Genomic DNA, 20209 nt, shown 5'->3' with positions numbered 1-20209 from the left:
TATCCAAGAATCAGATCTGAGCCACCTTGAAAGGATAATTGTAAAGACAGGCTCAGGGACAGGATCTGACATATTATATTGTACGGAAAACAGAAACAAGGACATGGAAAGGGGATTGGACATGATGTATGCTGGGAAAATTAATGTGTCTGATTTATGAAGACTGCAGATCTGATTCAAGGTCGGAAGAAACAAAACACCTGACATGTAGATGTTTTTATCTCAGTCTTACATTCTTCATATTCCTCTGTCCCTCGTGAAAAAAAAATGACTGAAAACCTTTTAAGTGTCTCTCTCTTTTCTGGGGATAGGAGATAATCTACTGACACTTAGTTTACTTTCTAGTCATGTAGACAAACAAAAAAGTAACATGATGTCAACTAGTGATAAATGTTATGAATAAAGATTAATCAGGTTTATGATTATTGAGAAAGGGTCTGTTTCTTTTTTGGGAAAAGATAGTGAAATATGGTCCCTCCAAAGAAGAGAAGTTTATAGACATGTGTGAAATGAGGATGAAAGTTGTTCAAGAATCTGGAGGAACATTGTTACCAGTCAGAGGGGATAGTAAGGTCCAAGAATCTAATGTAGGGAAGAAATCTTATGCTTAAAGGACAACAAGAAGTTGAGTATGGTTAAAGTTGAATGAACAAGACAGTGGTGGATAGAGACAGAGAAGCTAGCAGAAGCTAGGTAATGTAGAGCCTTATAGACCAAAGAGACTTATTGTCACATGATGGAAATCATTATGCTTTTCAAATGTTAAAGAATTTTTTTTTTAAAGATTTATTTCTTTTGTGCATACAGAACTAGGGTACAGGCCAGAGGCTCAGGGGCGGTGAGAGGCTTCACCAGAGACAGAGTGGGGAACAGAACAGGCAGATCGTCAAACCTTGCTGAGGGGAGCAGCGGGCGGGTCAGGAGAGGTCTGCCACGCCATGTGGTCACCTCCGGGGCAGGCGGGGATCAAACTCATGCGGAAGCGGCTTTTAGATTCTCAGTGCTGTGCTTTAACCCACTGCGCCACCAGGGAGGGCCAAATGTTAAAGAATTTTTAAAAAATTTCTCTGGCAATCTGGCTATCCCCAGATTAGGGTCAGTGTGTCATATATTGAATTCTTCAACTTAATCATCCATTTGATCATGCACTACACTCCAAAGCATGAATGTCACACTAAACCCACAAAACAAATATGTTTATTCTTTTCAGGTTTTTATATGCACTCATCTTATTTAGTCCACACAAGAATTTAGTGAAATAGATATAAAAAGTAATACCAGGGAGTTAAATCCTCATTCAAATTCACTCAGGATCACAGGAAAATTTACTGTAATGCTAATAAAAGCTAACCATCATGGTTTTCTTCTTTCATGGGCTCCTTCTACAATCTTGGAAGGGAAAAAGGCCCCCAGACATTTTCACATAGTCATAAGTTTTCTACAAAATATTTAAGATTTAGACATTTTTTTAAAAGATTTATTTATTTATTCATATAGAGCTGAGGTATAGGGTAGAGATGCAGAGGGTGAGAGGATTCACCAGGGATAGAGTGGGGAGCAGCACAGGCAGATCGACGAAGTACACTGCTGAGGGGAGCAGCGGGTGGGTCAGAAGAGGTCTGCCACGCCATGTGGTCACCTCCGGGGCAGGCAGGAATCGAACTCATGCGGAAGTGGCTTAAGTTTCTTAGTGCTGTGCTTTAATCTGCTATGGCACCAGGGAGGGCCAAGATTTAGACATTTTAACCATAATTTGTGATTAAATCATGACTAGCAAATATCATTGCTTCCTCCATTGCAATTTTGCCTCCACCAGATTCTCCTCATGTCAGATAGCATTAAACATTTTTATGATCCAGTTAAGGAAAAATTGAGTTAGGGACAAATATTGTTTATAGGATTCATTTATGTGGTTCAAAGTCACTCATGTGTATATTTATATTACTTCAAGACCTCCTGGTATAGAATTGGCTTCGAGGCATGCACTCATCAACCTCCTTCTGTCTGTCTGTCTGTCTGTATCTGCCTCTGTCTCTCTTTCACACACACACGCACACACACACATACACACTGCAAATTCCTCTGGCTCTACACAATGGTTGTGGAGCTACAAGTTGTCCTATAATGTCTGGTACTGGAAGTATGTGGATTTGGGGTGTAAGAGAATCAAATTTTCACATAGAAATCCTGGATTATCATTCCATTTTCTCTAGAAAATATTGCAAAATTGTTATCATTGGAAGAGGTGACTGAAGAATATGCAGCCAAAAATAATTTGCAAAAAAAGTATTATAGAATATATCAGACTAATAAAATTATTGTGTTGTTTTTACAAATTTTGTAGTGTACATGGCATTTGCTAGCTTTTTAAAATTTGTAATCTTTATTGTTTTGCACAGTAAAATAGATATTCATTTTCATACCTAAATTTGTATGTCTGATTTGTATTCTTTTTCTTCAAGAAGACCTTTGCCAAGTCAAATCAGTCCTCAAAACACTTACATGGAAATTAAGTGTTCTGGTAGTGTGAAAAACCACGCAGCCTCTCAATCTATAGACTCCGTTTGCAGTGTCAGAACCAGAGACACAGAGGGGAATCTGACCAGTGGTAATTGCCACTAAAGCTTTTTTTTCCTAATGAGTTATCCATGTTGAACATTTGGATGCCATGAAAAAAATCGAGAAACTCTGCTTTCCCCACCCCCAAACCTCCACCCAGTAGTTTTCCTTTTCACACACGCCTCTTCATTTCCTGATTCTGGTCTGGGCTTGAAGCAAAGCTACCTGAATGCAGCCAGAAAAACTGTTAGTACAATTATTTTGGCCTGACAGGAGCAGGAAATACCAACAACCCGGTGTGTGCTGTTCCCCAAAACAGGACCAACCCGAAAGCACAGACATGCATCATACACATGATGCTCAGATAGCTAGAATCTGGACATTTGGAAACATCTTTTCTCCTCATCTTAGAAGGCATTGGGTAGCTATGAAATGCTGAGATAAGGGACTGAAGTAATATTCTTGTCAAAATACAAGTCCCTGAGGAACCCCATCATATTTCCACTGAAAATATTGTTCCAGATATTAACTTAAATTTTCAAATAAATAAAAAATTATATGTAAGATTGCCAACAAAAACCAAGAGGATTTGGTCTTACTCCTTGAGAGAGAAAAAGTATTAGTAGATCACATCTAGTCTTTGCACAGCTAAGTATATTCACATCAATCAGCTCAAGAGTAAAACAAAATAGAATTCCCTTCCTCTGTGCCTGAGTACATTATAAGCAAGAAATAAAGAAGGAGGGAGAGAGGAGAGAGATGATTAAGAGAGCGAGAATTACATGTACAAAGTGCTTGATCCTAGTACAAAAACCATAAGCCAGTTCAGAAACATCCAAAGCACAAGCAACATCCCACAATGTCCTGCATTCAAATTTCAGCAAACTGCTTTACTAATACACTGAAGTTATCAATATTCAGGTTATAAAGTTTTAAATTTCAGCCTACTCTTCCCTATTACCATAAATCCCTGGCTCATGCACTTATGATAATTTCTCTATCTTCTACTTTGTGCAATTTTCAATGTCTATTGTTGTTTAGAGTCATTGATGTACTTCTTTGTTGTTGTGTTTACGATGCTGGTAATAACATTAGAGTGAAATAAACACTTCAGAATTTGCATTGGCCTTGTTGTGACCTGCCTGATGAATCACCCTGGGCCAACCAGCTCGTGGTTTCCCAGCACTGACACAAGGCTGTTTTTCCCCTTTAATTGGAGAGTCCTGTTTACACTGATGCAAATACATGTCTGGGCTGGGTTGTTTGAGCTGCTTCAGGGAAGAACTCTAAGGTAAGTCCTGTAGATACTTGCCTCTCTCCCTGGAGTCTACATGGTACTGAAGAGCAGGGCATAAGATTTTCAAAACAACTTCCGCTGCAGGACTGAATTTTCTCTTTTTCTGGTTGGTTCTGAGAATAATTCTTATTGCTTAGATCCAAACTTCTCTGGTGTTGTTCCATCCACTGCAGAGGGTGTTCACAAAACAGAGACAGTGGGACCTGGTAGAAGAAGCATTTGTGGTCAGCACACACAGCAGTTGAACAGCTCTTCCAAAGTTCTTCACACAGAGTAAGAACTCAGGTCTGTGTCTGTCAACAGGCGGTTAGATCAATGAATGAGCTATAAGTAATGGGCAGAGAAAGGAAATGCAGCTAACTTTACAGAGAATGAGGCCTACCAACCCCTGGGGTTCACTCAGCCAACCACATGCTGATCCTCGTGGCACCTTGTTTTGGTTATAGACAACCAAGGGCTATTGTTTATTGCTCAAGGGCCGCAAACAATCCAGGTGAGTGTTAACAAAGGGCATGCCCTTTCTTCATTTTTTTATTGCTAAATTAATATGAATATCACTTACCAATTGTACCTATATCTCTACTATCTGTTTTCAAATGATTCTTGTCCCTGGACTCTGGTCATCCGCCCACTACCTACCTTTTCATCGTTTGACTTTTCATTCCAATATCCTCCCAAATTAAAAGGCTTTAAACAGGAAACTTAAAACCAGTGTTTCTCATATTTAGAAAGTCTTATGAAAACAAGATCAGGAAATGGGGGGGGGAGCAGATAAAATGGCAGCAAGTAGAGACAGAAAAACAGTTTTAATGTGGATGTGGTTTTCAGATCGTCACAGGACAACTTCTCTCCAGAGGCTAGAAGAATCGAGCACAGAGGTAAGGTATACACACGTCAGTTGCCTTCTTCAGTATACCTAGACTTTACCCATCAGCCAGGATCAAAGGGCTCAAAATCCCAATTCTAGCATAAATAACACTCTACTCCTGGCAATGGGAGGTGGGAGGGAAATGAAATGCAAATAATAATAAATGTAACTCACTGAATTACAAGTGTATAACAAAACCACACTAAAGGAGATGTGGAAGGAAAGAATCACCTTGCATGATGAACTTGGGAAATGATATTTTGTCTTTATATTGAAGAACAAAGACAAAACAATTGTATGCAAATATACTTAAGTAAATTGTGCTTATGGATATGACAATTCTGTGACTTTTAAATTATGCTCTATGGTATTGAAATAAGAGTAAATCTATTGTGATTAATGAAAGCAAGGTTTCTCACTTTCAGAAGAGGAATTAGGAATTAGGAAAGGTAAAACCTAGTTTGCTCAGATGCATGTACGTGTACGGATGGAGAACTTTTAACAGAGATGACCTAAAGTGACCGGCACTCATTTTTTGGAGAAGATTCATCAACTAGAGTTCTTGGAGAAAGAAAATATATTTTGCCAGTGTTTTTAGAGGAAGTAGATACCAGAGTCACCCTGAGCAGTGTTATTACAAATGGAACCAGTGAGGGTTTTACTAACCCAAAATATGTAATTGGGCAGAACTGTAGATTGTGAAAGAGAATAATGAAATGTTCATGATAGCTAAGCAGGACTTCTGTTCTCAAAATGCCTCACTCTAGAACCAAGTCCTACTACTGCAAACCCTATTTACTCCATTTCAACTCTTAAAAAATAGACATAAATTCAAAGGCTATATGGTTAATTTTAAGATATATTTGTGCTTTGTAAAGGCAAAGGTAGAAACCCTATTTAAAATTTATGTGGCCCTTCCCTGGTAGTGCAACAGGTTAGAGCACACCACTGCAAGCTAGCTGCAGCCACTTCAGTGCAAGTTCGATCCCCGGCCCTGACTGAAGGTGATCCACAAGGCGCAGCAGACCTCTCCTGACCTGCCTGCTGCTCCCCCCAGCAGTGTACTTCATCAATCTGCCTATTCTGCTCCCCACTATGACTCTGGTGAGAATCCTCTCACCGCCCCTGCACCTCTGGCCTGTACCCCAGTTCTGTATGCATAAATAAATAAATAAATATTTTTAAAAATCTATGTGGAAAGGACAAGCCTAAACTTTCAGGCCACTGTTAAGCCATCTTTTTATTAACAATGTATGATTAAATTGTATGAAATTGTGGGTAAAGCATAAGGAATTTAAGAAGAGATGTCAAGGAATCTTCAAATCTAATCAAGAAAGTTACAAGTAACCAACTCACTTTCTCCAGAGAACTTTTCCATCTATTAGTCACTTACACGATTTCAGTGAGAGATTAGTCAGACAATGAGGTTTGATACCACAAGCAATGAATCACTGCCATTCAGTGAAGTCTCTGAGGGGTACTGAAAAGCAATCCACTTCTTGTTTGCAAGGAAGAACTTTTTTATTATGTGTGAGATCAAGGAAGATTGGAGATGACTGTAGCACTTATCATCAAACTGAGGCTTGAATAACAGAGTGAGTAGATACCCAGAGTTCCATGTGGATGGTGAGGGAAATGGCAGGTACTTCTCATGAAGCCAACACTGTGGCTTCTCTGACCTAGGACTTTGCCACTGACTGAATTGTCTACTCTGTCTCTCTGTCCTGTAACTTCTCTCTTATTCTAACTAGCAGCACAAAGAGACCAACAAGGTTTAAACCAAAGTTCATTCTTTGCCTGATTGAATTGTTGTGGAAATTTAAATAGTAATATAATGGAAATTCCAAAAATACAATCTTACATAAATGACAAAATCTTCACAGGAACTAATATGATTGCGTTCAGCCCTATCTTGGATCTCATAGCCATGAACCTAGAAAGAGCATCACTGTTTACAAAGATTAACTTATGGTACAGCTAGAAATTCAGAGTTTTGAAAATTTACAAATAACTTACTGAAATTGAATAAATTGACATTTACCAAATATGTGCTAAACCTAAAATTTAGTATTCATTCATCCAACAAATCATCCATAGTGATTGTTTATGATGTACCAGTTTCTGTTTAGTTACCAGGGAAATAGAGTTAAAAGATTAATGAATTAAAAGATGGATGCTGCTATTAACAAGCTTACAAATGGAAAAAAAAATGGAAGTAATGAACAAATCATCTGATATTAAAATGTGAGAAGAATGCAGAAATAGCATAAAAAGAGTTTTTAAACCCAAAGGAAATCAGCAGTCATAAAGAGAAATTCCTGCAGAAACTAACATCTCAGCTGGTTCTGAAGGAATATTAGGCACCAGGCAGGTTTAGGGGGTGGAAAAGTGAAGGGAGGGAAGCAGCCGGCTTTCTTGAATGCAAAGAAAACAGCAGGTGCAAATGTAGGCACAAAGGTATTTTATTCTATAAAACTCAACGTAAGTATAATTGACAGGTTGGATGGGATGCAGGCACCTGGCTCCCTGGGAGCAGATAATGCTGGAGGCTGTCGGCCTCACAGGGCCACCTGGAGCACACCCATTTTCATGCTCAACCTGTGCCCAACAGTCAGTGAGATGCCAGATTGGCTTTTAGTAATAACATGGTCAGACTCATAATTTTGGATAGAAGTGTTGAGTGAAAACAAAATGAAAGAATCAATAATGATAGTGTGCAGTTTAGGAAGTCTGGTTAGGAATCGTTCTTAACAGTATCTTTTTAATCTGCCAAATCATATTTAAGCATACTAGCTTTTTTCTTCTGATCCTTTAAGCCCCATGCCAGTTAATAACAATGTCAACAGCAATGCTGTGGAGTGTGTATGTGTGTCGGGGTATGGGGGTGGGAGGCAGGTTACGATGGCTACTGCCATGCTTTTTCATCCTAGTTTTTTTTTTTTTTTTTTTTCAGTTTTAAATGCTCCATTTAAGTGAGGACATTCTGTTTGTTCCAAAAGGCAGCTTCAAGATAAGACTGGGAAACACTCACCCTCCCCCACGCGCCGCTCCCACCAACCACCTGCAGCCTAAAGAAGTCAGTCAAAGATTCCATTCTGGAGCATTCCCTGAATACAACAAAATCTCTTTCCAAAGATGACCCTTTGGTTTCTCAGACCTGAGGGGTCCCGAGGTGCCTTCCTGGGCAAGCCTGTGGGCAGCTACTCAGAAATGTGCTGGTATAAAATCAGGATGATCAGGAGAAGCTGCTACAGGTGGGGCGTGTGAAGAGACGCTGTCCTCAACCAGTAGCTCCGTTGCTCCTGAAACTGGCAACAGATGGTTTGACCATTAGCTAAATCCTCAGCTCGAGTTCCCATGAGTCTTTTTAGATATGAGTTCTCACATAATTATATTATACCTGAAAAGCCAGACAACTAGACCAGTTTCATAAAACTGTGTTGATGATGATCACCAGCTGCAAAAGCAGAATGAATTTCTTGGAGTGCTTAAAGATAGAAAACAAATAGCTTCTCACAAGTGCCTTACTTTGCTTCATACATTTTCAGTACCTTTACTTTGAGCAATATGACTTTCATTTATTTTTCTGAGATGAACATACCTTGTGCTTATACTTCTGTTCTTACTCATTTCTATTTTTATGTTCAGCTCAGCTGAAAGTGGTAGTTGTCCTTAAAAAATTAAAACTACTTTCTCTTTTCAAAAAATCAGAATTGGTACCAGTTAGACAGGGTAAATATATTTTTATTCTTTTTCTCATTTCACTCAAAAAATGTCATGTTTAATGAGAGATACAGACAGCTGAGTTATGTTTGTATTTCATATGAGCAACAAATAATTTTTTAGCATAAATACTTTTCATGCAATATTTAGGACAACTTAAACTTAAAAAAATTGTTATTTATCTAAGATTCAAATTTTATCTTCAGATGCTGAATCTTATTTGGCAACCCACTCCAAAAAATCTGAGTTTTACTTCATGATATTTTGGCTAGGATATTTAGCCTGAAAAAAAAAAATCTTCCATCCAGCTTTATAAAATAAAGAGTGGAGAGATATTATATTGTGAAATTAATAATAGCTTTATATCACTAGAATATTACCTAGCCACTGCAAAAGATTTTGTGACAAGTATATCCTAACATGGGAAATGCACATTTATAGGCTAAGTAAAAAGAGCAAGGCACACAATTGCAAAATAGTATTAAGGTAATAATAGCTAATAACATGACAGGCATGTTCTAACTTATGTTTTGTATTAACTTGTTTAATATTCACAGTTTTTATAGATAAGTGCTATTATTATCCCTAGCATAAAGACTTAAAAATACTGAAGTCTCCAAACATCTACTTGCCCACTAAATTCTATCTATACATTCACACATACATGTTACCAAAAATTACAAGAAATGAAAGACTACAAGAAAATACAGCAATTCTGTAATGCTCATTATTTCTAGGAAGAAAATAATGATTTCTGAAATGTTACTACTGGGGCACTCCTTGGTGACCCAATAGGTTAGAGTGCAGCACTATGAAGCAATCTGCAGCCATTGCAGCACCAGTTCGAGTCCCAGCCAGGGAGCCGACCCACATGGCATGGCAGATCTCTCCTGTCCTGCTCGATGCTCCCCTCAGCAGCATATTTCAGTCAGTCAGCCTGTTCTGCCTTTACTATCGCTAGTGAATCCTCCCAACCCTACCCCATATCTTTGGCCTGTACCACAGTTCTATATGCAAAAATACATAATAAATCTCTAAATAAAATATTACTATTGCATCCTCTATATTTCCCATTTCTATTTGTATATTTTCTATATTTAAGAAAGAGCATACATTCTTTTTCAAATAAAGGAATAATGTAATTTAGGTGGGAAAATATAATGAAATATTTATCCCAACTCCTTTAATACCCTGCTACCTGCCCACACTGCATGTTACAAAGTGAGTGGGGATGGGGAGGCAGGGGGAGATTATGAAGTTTTAAGTTTTAATCTACCCAAGTCTTCACTGGGCAATTTGGAGAGCTGTCTTTTAAGTAACCAGTTGGCTAATTCAACCCTATGATCTCAGTGGCCACTGCACATTCCAAAGTTCTTCCAAACAAAACCTGCTGCAGAAGAAGAAATAGAACTGTATCTGCCAATGAATGAGTATGTAAATGAATGAATGGAATTCTTGTGACATTTTGTTTAGACATTTATTTCATTAGCCAAAGCAACACTGGCTTCCCAGACAGTAAAGACGATTACAAGCCACTTATACATGTCTCCAACATGTATACAAGCCACTCCATACATGTCTCCCTAAATGTGCTCTGAAGAATCAATCCCTTCAGAGAATTATAAATCAGCCCAAGGTTAAGTCACTATGCTGCGCTGCCACTTGTAGGGAGAGGTTTTATCATCCATGGTTCAACTGGAGGACCTCCAAGGGCACGGTGCAGGCGCCCAGCTAGCCATGAGCTGAGATTACTCCAATAGATTTTATGTCACCACTAATAAGAAATCTGCTTTACAGGAGACTGTCACTAGCAAAACAACAGCTTCTAGTTTCTGCTTTAAAGGAAAGATGCCAACCTGTAAGCTCATCTTTTAATTGTCTAATACGTAATAGGAAAAGTTGTTATTATAGCGAACAAGCCAGAACAGGGTTGCAGAAGCCAACTATCCACTATTGCTTCCATGGAAAGTTCACAAGGAGGTGTGGTCTGAAACCAATAAGAGATGGAGGAGGAGATGGGAGGAGAAGACGGGAGACAATTCTGTTCTTTTCAGGCCCACAACAAAATAGGTTGCCTTCTTTCCTTTGCAAAGCAACCACCTGGTACATCTCAGAGAGATGCTACAAAGATTCTTCAGATTAGAACAAGAGTGAGTCACAGTTTGTACAACTCAATGGAACTGCCAGCCCGCCTCTGCTCTCTCTCAGTTTTTGTTTTCTTGGTATGATAATTAGTTGTTGGCATTATGAATGTGTCTTCTGAGAAAGGGAATATGGGCACCTGTTATTTGTGGATTGAGTATTCTATGTCTTACTTAGGTGTGCTTTCCTCTCAGAATTCATGTACTAGCCAACATGTGGTCACCCATTCTAGAGTGCCATTACTGTTATCCTCTGCTTTTGCCATTCCAAAATATGGGCAAGTGATAACCAGCTGCTTTAAGCAGAGAGCTGTTTTAATCAAAGAAAAATTCCCTTCAAAAAATGCAGAAGTTCTACAGTTACCAAAATCTTCAAAATTATCATTTAATAATCTCAACCTCCCCTGCACATTTGAATAATTTGGGGTCTTCCTTTTTTTTAGTTAAAAAAAAAAAAAGAATACTAATGCCAGATGCCAAATTCTTAACCCAGAGGAGGTTAGACAAAATCTTTAAGAATGGGGCCAGCCAGAACATTGGTGTTCATTCAAAGCTCCCAAAGTGTGTCTTAAGCACAACTGATTTCATCCATCAAGTCCCTTCCAATTAAAGCAAGATCCAGAGAGCTTGAGGGACTGCTCTAAGGTCCCACAAGTTGTTAGTGTGCTCCTATCTTTCAGTCTTGTAGACTGAAATCCTTGGGCACCTGAACTGTGACATTGACATTTAAATCCATTGTGCTACCACAATAAATGTTTGATGAGGGCAGAAAGCCAGGAAGGAAAGGGAAGACCAGAACCTGTTCTTCATTTTGTTGTATAGTCTCTCACTAAGAAAAAGTTATTAAAATAAACTACCATGAACTTTTTAGCCCCAAACTAAGCCATTAAATATCAAATTCCCCCAAATTTATGAGCCATTCATTTCTGCAAAAGTTCTGTAAGTTAGATTGCCCCCCAAATCCCAACCTAAATGACATTGCCCTAATTCAGCTGTTTTAAACTCAGTGCTTGACCTTGTTCAATACCCATGCCTCACTAAGTTCTTATTTTGTGCAGTCTCATTTATTTCCCTAGTTAAACTTGACACTTTCCAATTAACAGGCTGCTCAAAATGGCATGTTTTCCTTCAGTATCAAGACTCCAGAGTAAAGCAAAGAACTATGGGAGACTGTGTTTTGATTAAAGAGACGGAAGACTAGCACCAGAGAGTTGCTAAGGTCTCAGCACAGAGTTCCAGACTATTCTGTGACTTTACTGGCTCTCTCCACTGCCATACTCAGCTTTCACCTGCCAGTCAGATGGAAACAGTTAAATCCAGCCTTAGTGGTGTGCTGTGAGGGTCCAGAATTGGGGCCCAGGACCAGTGCTCTACAACCGTGTAGCAATTCTCCACCTCAAGACGTTAGTGAAAGTGACCAACCTTCCAAATTCTGCACTTCCACACCAGCCCTCCTTCACCCCAGGTGTTCTCTGAATCCCAAAGACCACTTTGTCCACCTTGGGTAAGGCTCAAGTGCCATCTTCCCCCTTGTCCTGCATGGACTTCAACCCCAAGTTGACAGGAATGGTGGATTCCAGCTCCACCCCCCTATCTCAGCTGTACTAACTCTAAAGCATGCATTGAGTGTCCACCAGGAATTAAAGCCCAGTTGACCTGTTGTAACCTGACTTGTTGACATATATTTTATTAGCTATTCTCCCTCCTTTCTTCCATTCTACTTCCTTGATGGTGCTTTCTCACTTTACTCCCCAAATAATAACATCCTGTGTCAAGTTCTGGTTCTGGGAGACATCTTAGAATACACTGTAGTCCTGTTAATTTAGTTCTTTGATTTTAGGAAAGTAATTTAACCTCTCTGGGAATTGCCATCCTCAAAAGTGATATAAGGGAAGGATGTTGAAGCCCCACAGTGTCACTGAAGTAGACAAAGTATCCTTAATTTGGCTGCCAAAGCCCTCCCTAACCCAGACCGGGTCTACTTTCTGCCCTCTTTCCCACATTACCAAGAGTTCCCCTCTCCCATGCTCTTCCACAGCTATTAGGAGTTCCTTGGAATTCTGTTAAGTTCCCACTTGCCCTTGGAAATCTTACTCATGCAGTCCCTCTGCCTGGAACACTTTTCTCCCTTCTGTTTGTCTTACACCTACGCATCCTCCAGCTCTTAGCCAAAATGTTACTTCCTGTAGAGAAGTCCGGTCTAGGATCTGCACTTCTGCGCTACCAAATATAGTGTTCCCACCATAACTTTGGCATATTTTATAGTAATTCCTATTAGTTTTGCCAAGTCAGTTGACTCCCAGCCACCATCATCACTGGTTATTCTATTCCCTGAGGACAGAAATGCAATTTATCTTGTCCTTTCCACTGCACTCCTGATAGCCAGCCGAAAGCCTGCATGTAGTGGGTACTTAACACATAATTATTGAATAAAATATTTACCTGTTCATTAAACATCACAGTTGATGAATAAGAGGATCAGGAGAACAGATATTAAAACAAAACATCCCAGCCAGACAGTCCTGCCTAAAATGGTTTGCGGCCAAAATATGACTTTCCCTTCAGTCCTTCTACTTGAAGTCTCAGGGAGAAAAGGATGGAAAAGTTGAGCTTTCTTCACTTGAGAGTAACTTTATCTTTTTACCTTCATGACTCAAAATATCTAACATGAAAAATTTTTAAGTCAGAAAACAAGATGTTCACTAATCCAGCCCAGTACTTAGAAAAATATGGAGTGAAATGTGGATAAGACCATTTAGCAGCCAGCTTCAAATGTGAGAAATCTGGAAGAGGAAGTCACTGTTTTACTAGACATTAGGTTCAATCCAACACTGATAGATACTCCTTTACATAAAGTGACCATAAGAGTTTTATCTCAAATATGACTAGATCCTCTCAGAAAGCCAGAGGATCACCTTCTACCTTTTCCAACCACCAACCACTGCCTGTCCAAGTGTAAAGTCCAACTTCCTTTGCACATTGATAGCCTGAGGAGACTGCCTCCTATCTCTCTGTTCATCTTTCTATCCTGTTTCTCACTTGCCTTGTACAGTCATGCATTGACAATAGATCACATATATGAAAGTGGTCCCAATGTGTTACAGAGGGACCTCTATATAAATGGGGGGCTCCATGTTCCCGCCTTACTTAGTGAAGGGTGGAGTTGACGGGTGAGAGAAGACTTGGAAAGAACAATTGAAGAGCAGACTCAGAGAAGACTTGGAGGAGACAATGGGACAGAGGGACATGTGAAGAATAAGTTTCAATGTTCCTCAGCTGTAAACTTGTAGCAGGGACTTAGGGGACATGAAAGGAGACACAGGGAGTTGAGGAATGTGGAAGAGATGGGATGAGAGAACTGCAGGGAGTCTGACAATGGCAGCTATTACTTTGACTGGAACTTCAACCTTGCTCTTTTCATCCCAGATGTTCCTGGTCCCTTCTGCCCCTTCCCTATGGTTCACTGCTAGAAGGAATCTTAGATTTCTTACAACCTTTCAGGTCTTGGTGGGCCAACCCTTTTTGGCTGGACATTTATCCATGAGCAGGTGGGTAACCTACGGTGTTTTGTTGGCAAACTTCTCTCTCTCTGCAGTATTCTTTCACACTAAGAGTATGCTTTTCTTTGTGGAGAGGACGACAGAACCTCTTTAGAGCAGGCAGGTTTGAGGGCCTGGGATACCTCTCTCACAGGCAAACTCTACCGCATAGTTTAGGTGTGTAGTGCACTATATCATACAGATGTGTGTAATTATACTCTATGATGTCACATTACAAAACTGCCTCATGACACATTTTTTTCAGAATATTTGCCTTCCTTAAGGGACACATGACTTATTTACAGCAACTACTGTTTTACATCTCTGTGACATTGCCCCTGTTAGCAATGGAACCACAGCTCCTTTGTCATTCCCTCTCTCCCATCAGTTTCCCTTGTCCCATTCATTTGCAATCTTTTCCTGAATTTCCACAGTGGAAGTACCACATTTGCTTTCCCCTTCCTCTAAGTTTTCTTCCAGCACATTTCCATTGGGGAAATAAGGTTTTCTATGCCCCACCTACTGCACCCCGCCCTCTACCATTTTCTAAATTCTTTGAGGAATAGTTTCATGTCTTATAGTTCCATGTCTTTTTCTTGTTGAGGCCACATACAGTGCCTGTTACTAGGTAGACCTCCATTAAATAACTGCAGAACATTATGATCATCTTTATGTAATCCAAGCCTCGCCTCACCACTAGTCACACTCTAAATAAATTTCTGATTAGTGATTTTCTACCAAATTATAATTTACAAAATTTTGCCAAGTGCAGCTTATTTTAAGTGTTATTTAATAATTTACACAGGTTGGGAAAAAAGAGACATCTTGGCTTAGGAAAAAAAAGTTTCTATAATGTGCACAAGCTTTTCATTTTGAGTGCCGAGATCACAAACAACAGCCCTGGTGTGAAAATCTGGGCAGAGGGAAAGCATTCCAGACTCTGAACTGCAAATAGTAACTTACTATTTCTCAGGTTCTTCACATATGCCAATGTGTGGCAAATATAGCTGTACTTTGATAGTTCCTTAAAAGTCCGCTTTCTATTTTAGTCAAGTTGAATGTGAGTAGGCCTTTGTTAGGATCAACGGGGATGTGTCAAAGGGGATCTTCAATTAGGCAGTGAGATTCCTTTCCAAGGGAGGGCTTACCAAAGAAGCTCTGCTCTGGTTCTGCCCTCATGCCCATCCTAAGACCACCATGCTTGTCCCCAGGCCTCGGGAGGCCCCCACACTCAGCAGTCTATCAGCACAGCTTGGGGTCTTTCATGACTGGGTCTGGCACTTGAGCCTACCCAGGCCTCTGCCTCACTATCCACAGCCTCTGCAAGCCATACGCAGCAGGCCACGCACTGGTATACCAGCTCCTGTCAGGTAGTGTACTGCATGCCTGCACCTGGCACACTCCTCACACAGGTGGAGAAGAACTGTAGTAACTCCCCCAAAGTCAGTGAGTTGATGTGTTGGTTAACACCGGGAGGGATTTCCTGCGTTCATGATGGGCCATGGATGACAACTAAGAGACTGATAATAGTCTCTATGTTGTTCACAGGTATCTACACTTTTTTTTTTAAAGATTTATTTATTTATGCGTACAGAACTAGGGTTCAGGCCAGAGGTGAGGGGCAGTAAGAGGATTCGCCAGAGACAGAGTGGGGAACAGAACAGGCCAACTGACAAATTACATTGCTGAGGGGAGCAGCGGGCAGGTCAGGAGAGGTCGGCCACACCATATGGATCACCTTGGGAGTAGAAGGGAATGGAACTCATGCTGAAGTGGCTTTAGCTTCTTAGTGCTGTGCTTTAACCTGCTGTGCCACCAGGGAGGGCTGGTATCTACACATTTTATCCCCACAAGACACTTAAAAATAAAGTATTATTTATTGATTGATGAGAAAATTGAAGCAGAGAGATTAAAGAAAGGATGGAGACACACACTGCCAGTAACCATGCTCTGGGGGTAAGAGCAGAAGCCCATACCTGCCTTCTGACTCAGAATTCTGGCCATCACCATCACCACACATGCACGCACACAGCACACACATGAGACAGGCATAGACATACACAAATGCTTCATTCTGGAGAAAAAAGAGGCAAGTGGGGAAACATTTTGTGGTGATCCAGGTGTGTGATTTACACAAATTCTTCATAACCATGCCAGGCCCTTAGAAATAAATTATAAGATCACTCACCAATAATTTGACACAAGTCAAGGAGTCTGGTAGACTCTACAATTGGTTCATAATAATAATAGCCAAGTCCTGCCCTTGTTTCTATCCTATTTTGCTCTAAAAAATAAACCACAATTTTAAAGAGATAAGTATGTTTTAGCTTCACAAATGCAAGTATTCAAACTGAATTCCTGGCTAACACCAGGAATATAATTTCAAATGAAGACTTCCTATCTCTTTCTATGAACTACCTGAAGCCTCTAGATATAGGCAGACCACATAGTGTCTACTTAGCCTGAAACCCAAGTTGTCGTAACAGGGATGAGACTTAGAGGGTCTGAAGATCACCCTATGAAAGTGGGCTATTGGCCTCATTAGGCTATGGGTAGGCCATGGTAAGGCCATAACAGAGATCCTCCATGTTCCTGTGTCCCTGAGTGAAGGGTGGAACTGAGTGAGAGGAAGCTAGAAGAGACTTGACCAAAGACTTGGAGGAGACATGCGGAGGAAGAAGTGCCCGCTTACTGCCCAGCCTTGGACTTATACCAGGGACATGGGGACTTGGAAGGAGACACATAGAGCAGAGATAAGTAGAGGTGAGAGACCTGTGGGGGGCAATGGCAGCTGTTACCTTATCTGTCCTTTGATTTTGCTTCTTTTATCCCAAACTTGCCCAGCCCCTTCTGCACCTTCCCTTTGGGTCCCACTATAAGGTGCCTTAGACCTGTGGCAAGTTTTCAGGCCTCAGTGGCCCAAGTTTGGGGCAATACAGTTTGACTAGTCATGTATTCACAAGGGAAATTATAACTTTGGGAAAGTATATCCTCCCTTTGCACACTAGCCCCATTGAAAGTTCTTACACACTATCATTTCGCTTTGTCAGAACCTCTTTAGAAAGACCAGTTTGGAGTTCCCAAGGAACCCCTCAGGCTACACTCTAGCAACCCTTCAAGGGAGTGAAGTACATAAAGGATGGATAAACCCTGCAATCAAGTGTCACTTGGTTTTTGACACTGTTACCAGACAAAGAGTCTAATAAACTGTTAACAGGTCAGAACCTCTCTGGTTCTAGCCATCTGCCACTACAAATACAAACAGAAAGGACTTTGGTGCAACGAAAGAGGAGAAAACAATTTATTCTAAACCTCGAGGTAAAGGAAAAGAGAGGACTAGCACAGCAGAGGGAGAGGGAGATGGTGCAGTCACTAATCCATGCGCGAGGTGGATCAGCTATGGCAGGATGGGGCTGAAGTCTGCCCTAGCTGATACAGGGGACTCCTCCTGGGGTTGGAGAGGAGGGGGAAGAGGAGAAGGCCAAGCTAGACCAGGCCACTGCCTTCCACAGGAACTCTGTGGAAGAACCCACATGTTCCTTTTTAAATGGTCACAAAAATGGCTGCTCAGTTCTGCGCCCTTCCCAGCAGCCCCCTTGCTCAGTACCTCAGGGATGGAGGTCTGCCCTTCATCTTGCCAGCTGCACATAAGGCCCAGAGGTGCCAAGCTCAACTGCTCCCAGCACTCCAACACCACTCGGCTCAGTGTGATAGCCGTTCTTCCTGAACTGACACCACGGTGACTAATGATGCCAGTTAAAAGCCAAAGCAGACCCTCCCTCCCTGGTGGCACAGATGGTTGGAGTGCAGCACTGCACAGCTGTCCAAGGCCATTTCAGTGTGAGTTCAATCCCGGGCCCTGGAGATGATCCACATGGCACAACAGACCTCTTCTGACCTGCCCGCTGCTCGCTTCAGCAGTGTATTTCCAGGATCTGCCTGTTCTGCTCCCTACTCTGTCTCCAGTGAATTCTGTCACAACTCCTGCACCTCTGGCCTGTACCGTAATTCTGTATGCATAAATAAATAAATCTTTTAAAAAAATGCCAAACCATGCGGAGTGTTGACCTCCTTGAAAGACTGAAGTCATATAGATCTAATAAGGAAGACTTAGAGGGCATGGTACCAAAAAGATTTTCCTTGCTCCTGCGGTAATTAAAGTTTTTCATCAGAATGAGGTCATGACAATTTCTGTTTTAATTTGTCAATTGGCAATCACAAATTGCAATCACTGACATCACCACTAACTTCCTAGGTGCCAGTTGGCACATTTCTTTTCAGTATTAGAGAAACTGCCAGTCTTGTTGGAATGACTTCACACTGCTTCCAAATAAGAATATAATTCTGTATAGAAAAATTAGGTTAACATCTATTTAACTTAAGCACTTTCTTGTGCTGAAAACTTGAAACATTTAGTGGTTGTGAATTTACCTCAAGCAAAGGCTCATCGTGTGTCGATGTTATTGACACTATCATTCAACAAAATTCTGGCAACTTTGGTGTGATGTTCAGACAAGAGCTCTTCAGAACGGAAACTGCACTCATCCCCTGCTGGAGCACTCCTCATATTGGGATCCACAGGGCTCATGCCACATCCATCCCCACAGTTCCTTCAAGCCTTCACTCAAAGTCCCCTTCCCAAGGACGCCTTCCGAAGCCATTCTTTTTAATATAAGCTTTCCCTCCACCCTGGCACCTCCCATCTTCTTGTTCTCTAGGATTTCATATAATTTATGCCTGGTTATTTTATTTTGTTTCTGTGTTCCCCCATTAAAATATAAACACCACAGGAGCAGAGATTTTTGTCTTTTATCCACACTGTTAAAATTCCTGCTTAGATGAATTCCTAGTATGGAGTAGTCATTCTGTCACCAGGTAAAGACTAAAAATTGTCACCAGGTCACAACCTCTTTCACTGGTCCTGGTCTGGCCATCTGCCACAAAAAAAATGTCAGCAAAAGGGCATTTGGTGCAACAAAATAGAAAAAATAAACAATTTATTCTAAGCAACAGAGTGGTGGGAAGGGGGAAATAACAGAGTGGAGGGAGAGGGGGAAGTTTCAGTTGTGGATCAATGTTGAAAAATAGATTTATAGCCACAGGAGCCAGGTTGTGCCAGAGGTCTGTGGATGCTGAAGGAGATAAGATGGTCTGTAGCCCCTTCACCTCTTTTGAAGGTGGAAAAAGCTACAGGAGTTTAATACTCAGAAATAGCGAGAAGTCTACATGCAGTGACAGAAGGGGAAAGAGTGCCTTCACCCAGGGCTCGGTGGGTTCTCATTAGAGCATGGCCTGTCCCAAATCTATTTCAGCCCCATGGTCCTTGGTGTGGAAAGTCCTACTCCTTATCCCGCTATCACATCCTACTTTCTTTCCTCTCCAGTTTCAGTGGTTGTGTGTCAGAGAAGAAAGGATCAAATTCTGACGCAGTGTGATGTCCTGAATGGACACCCACACTCATCTCCATGCCAACAGATCTCAAGTGTTATGGATTCCAACTCACAGTGTGCCATGAGCTAGACTCCCTGATTGAAGGGACAGCTGGTAAGGTGCAAGGTAGATATATAAATGGTGGGAATGAAGGAAAGGAGGAGATTTGTGGAGGGACTCATAGATGAGAGACATGTGTCAAAGTGGTAATACGCCTTGACAGAGTCAATGGCAACTATTATCTTGACCTCATGGTGGATTAAGAGGTAGATAGATTTGCATTTGAGTTTTGCTTTCTTCCCAGCTCTCTGGGATCTGTGCCTTGAGTTTTCAGTCCTCAGTTGCCCTGATTTACGTCAAGCCTGTTTGGCTGAGTGTTTATCCTCAAGGGGATGCATAATTCTTGGAGGTTTATTGGGTGTCTGTCATTTGAAATTCTTTCTTCTCTTTTTCTGTAATCACACCAATTCTGTTAAAAATCTTTCACATGAATGTTTTCTTTTCCTATCTTGATGCAAATGGTCAGACTCCACCCCCTTTTTAAGTCATGAATGTGGTCAGACCCCTCTTTTAAAGCAATGCACCCTTTAACAGTTGGTATCCTTGGGTACCCCTTGGTTTCAAGTTAGCAGCTGTCAATCTTCTGTCCCTT

The sequence above is a fragment of the Condylura cristata genome, unplaced genomic scaffold (assembly GCF_000260355.1).
Source record: "Condylura cristata isolate star-nosed mole 26May11 unplaced genomic scaffold, ConCri1.0 scaffold00001, whole genome shotgun sequence".
Taxonomy (NCBI): Eukaryota; Metazoa; Chordata; class Mammalia; order Eulipotyphla; family Talpidae; genus Condylura; species Condylura cristata.
The sequence above is the reverse complement of the archived record's forward strand: the minus strand, read 5'-3'. Positions refer to the sequence as shown.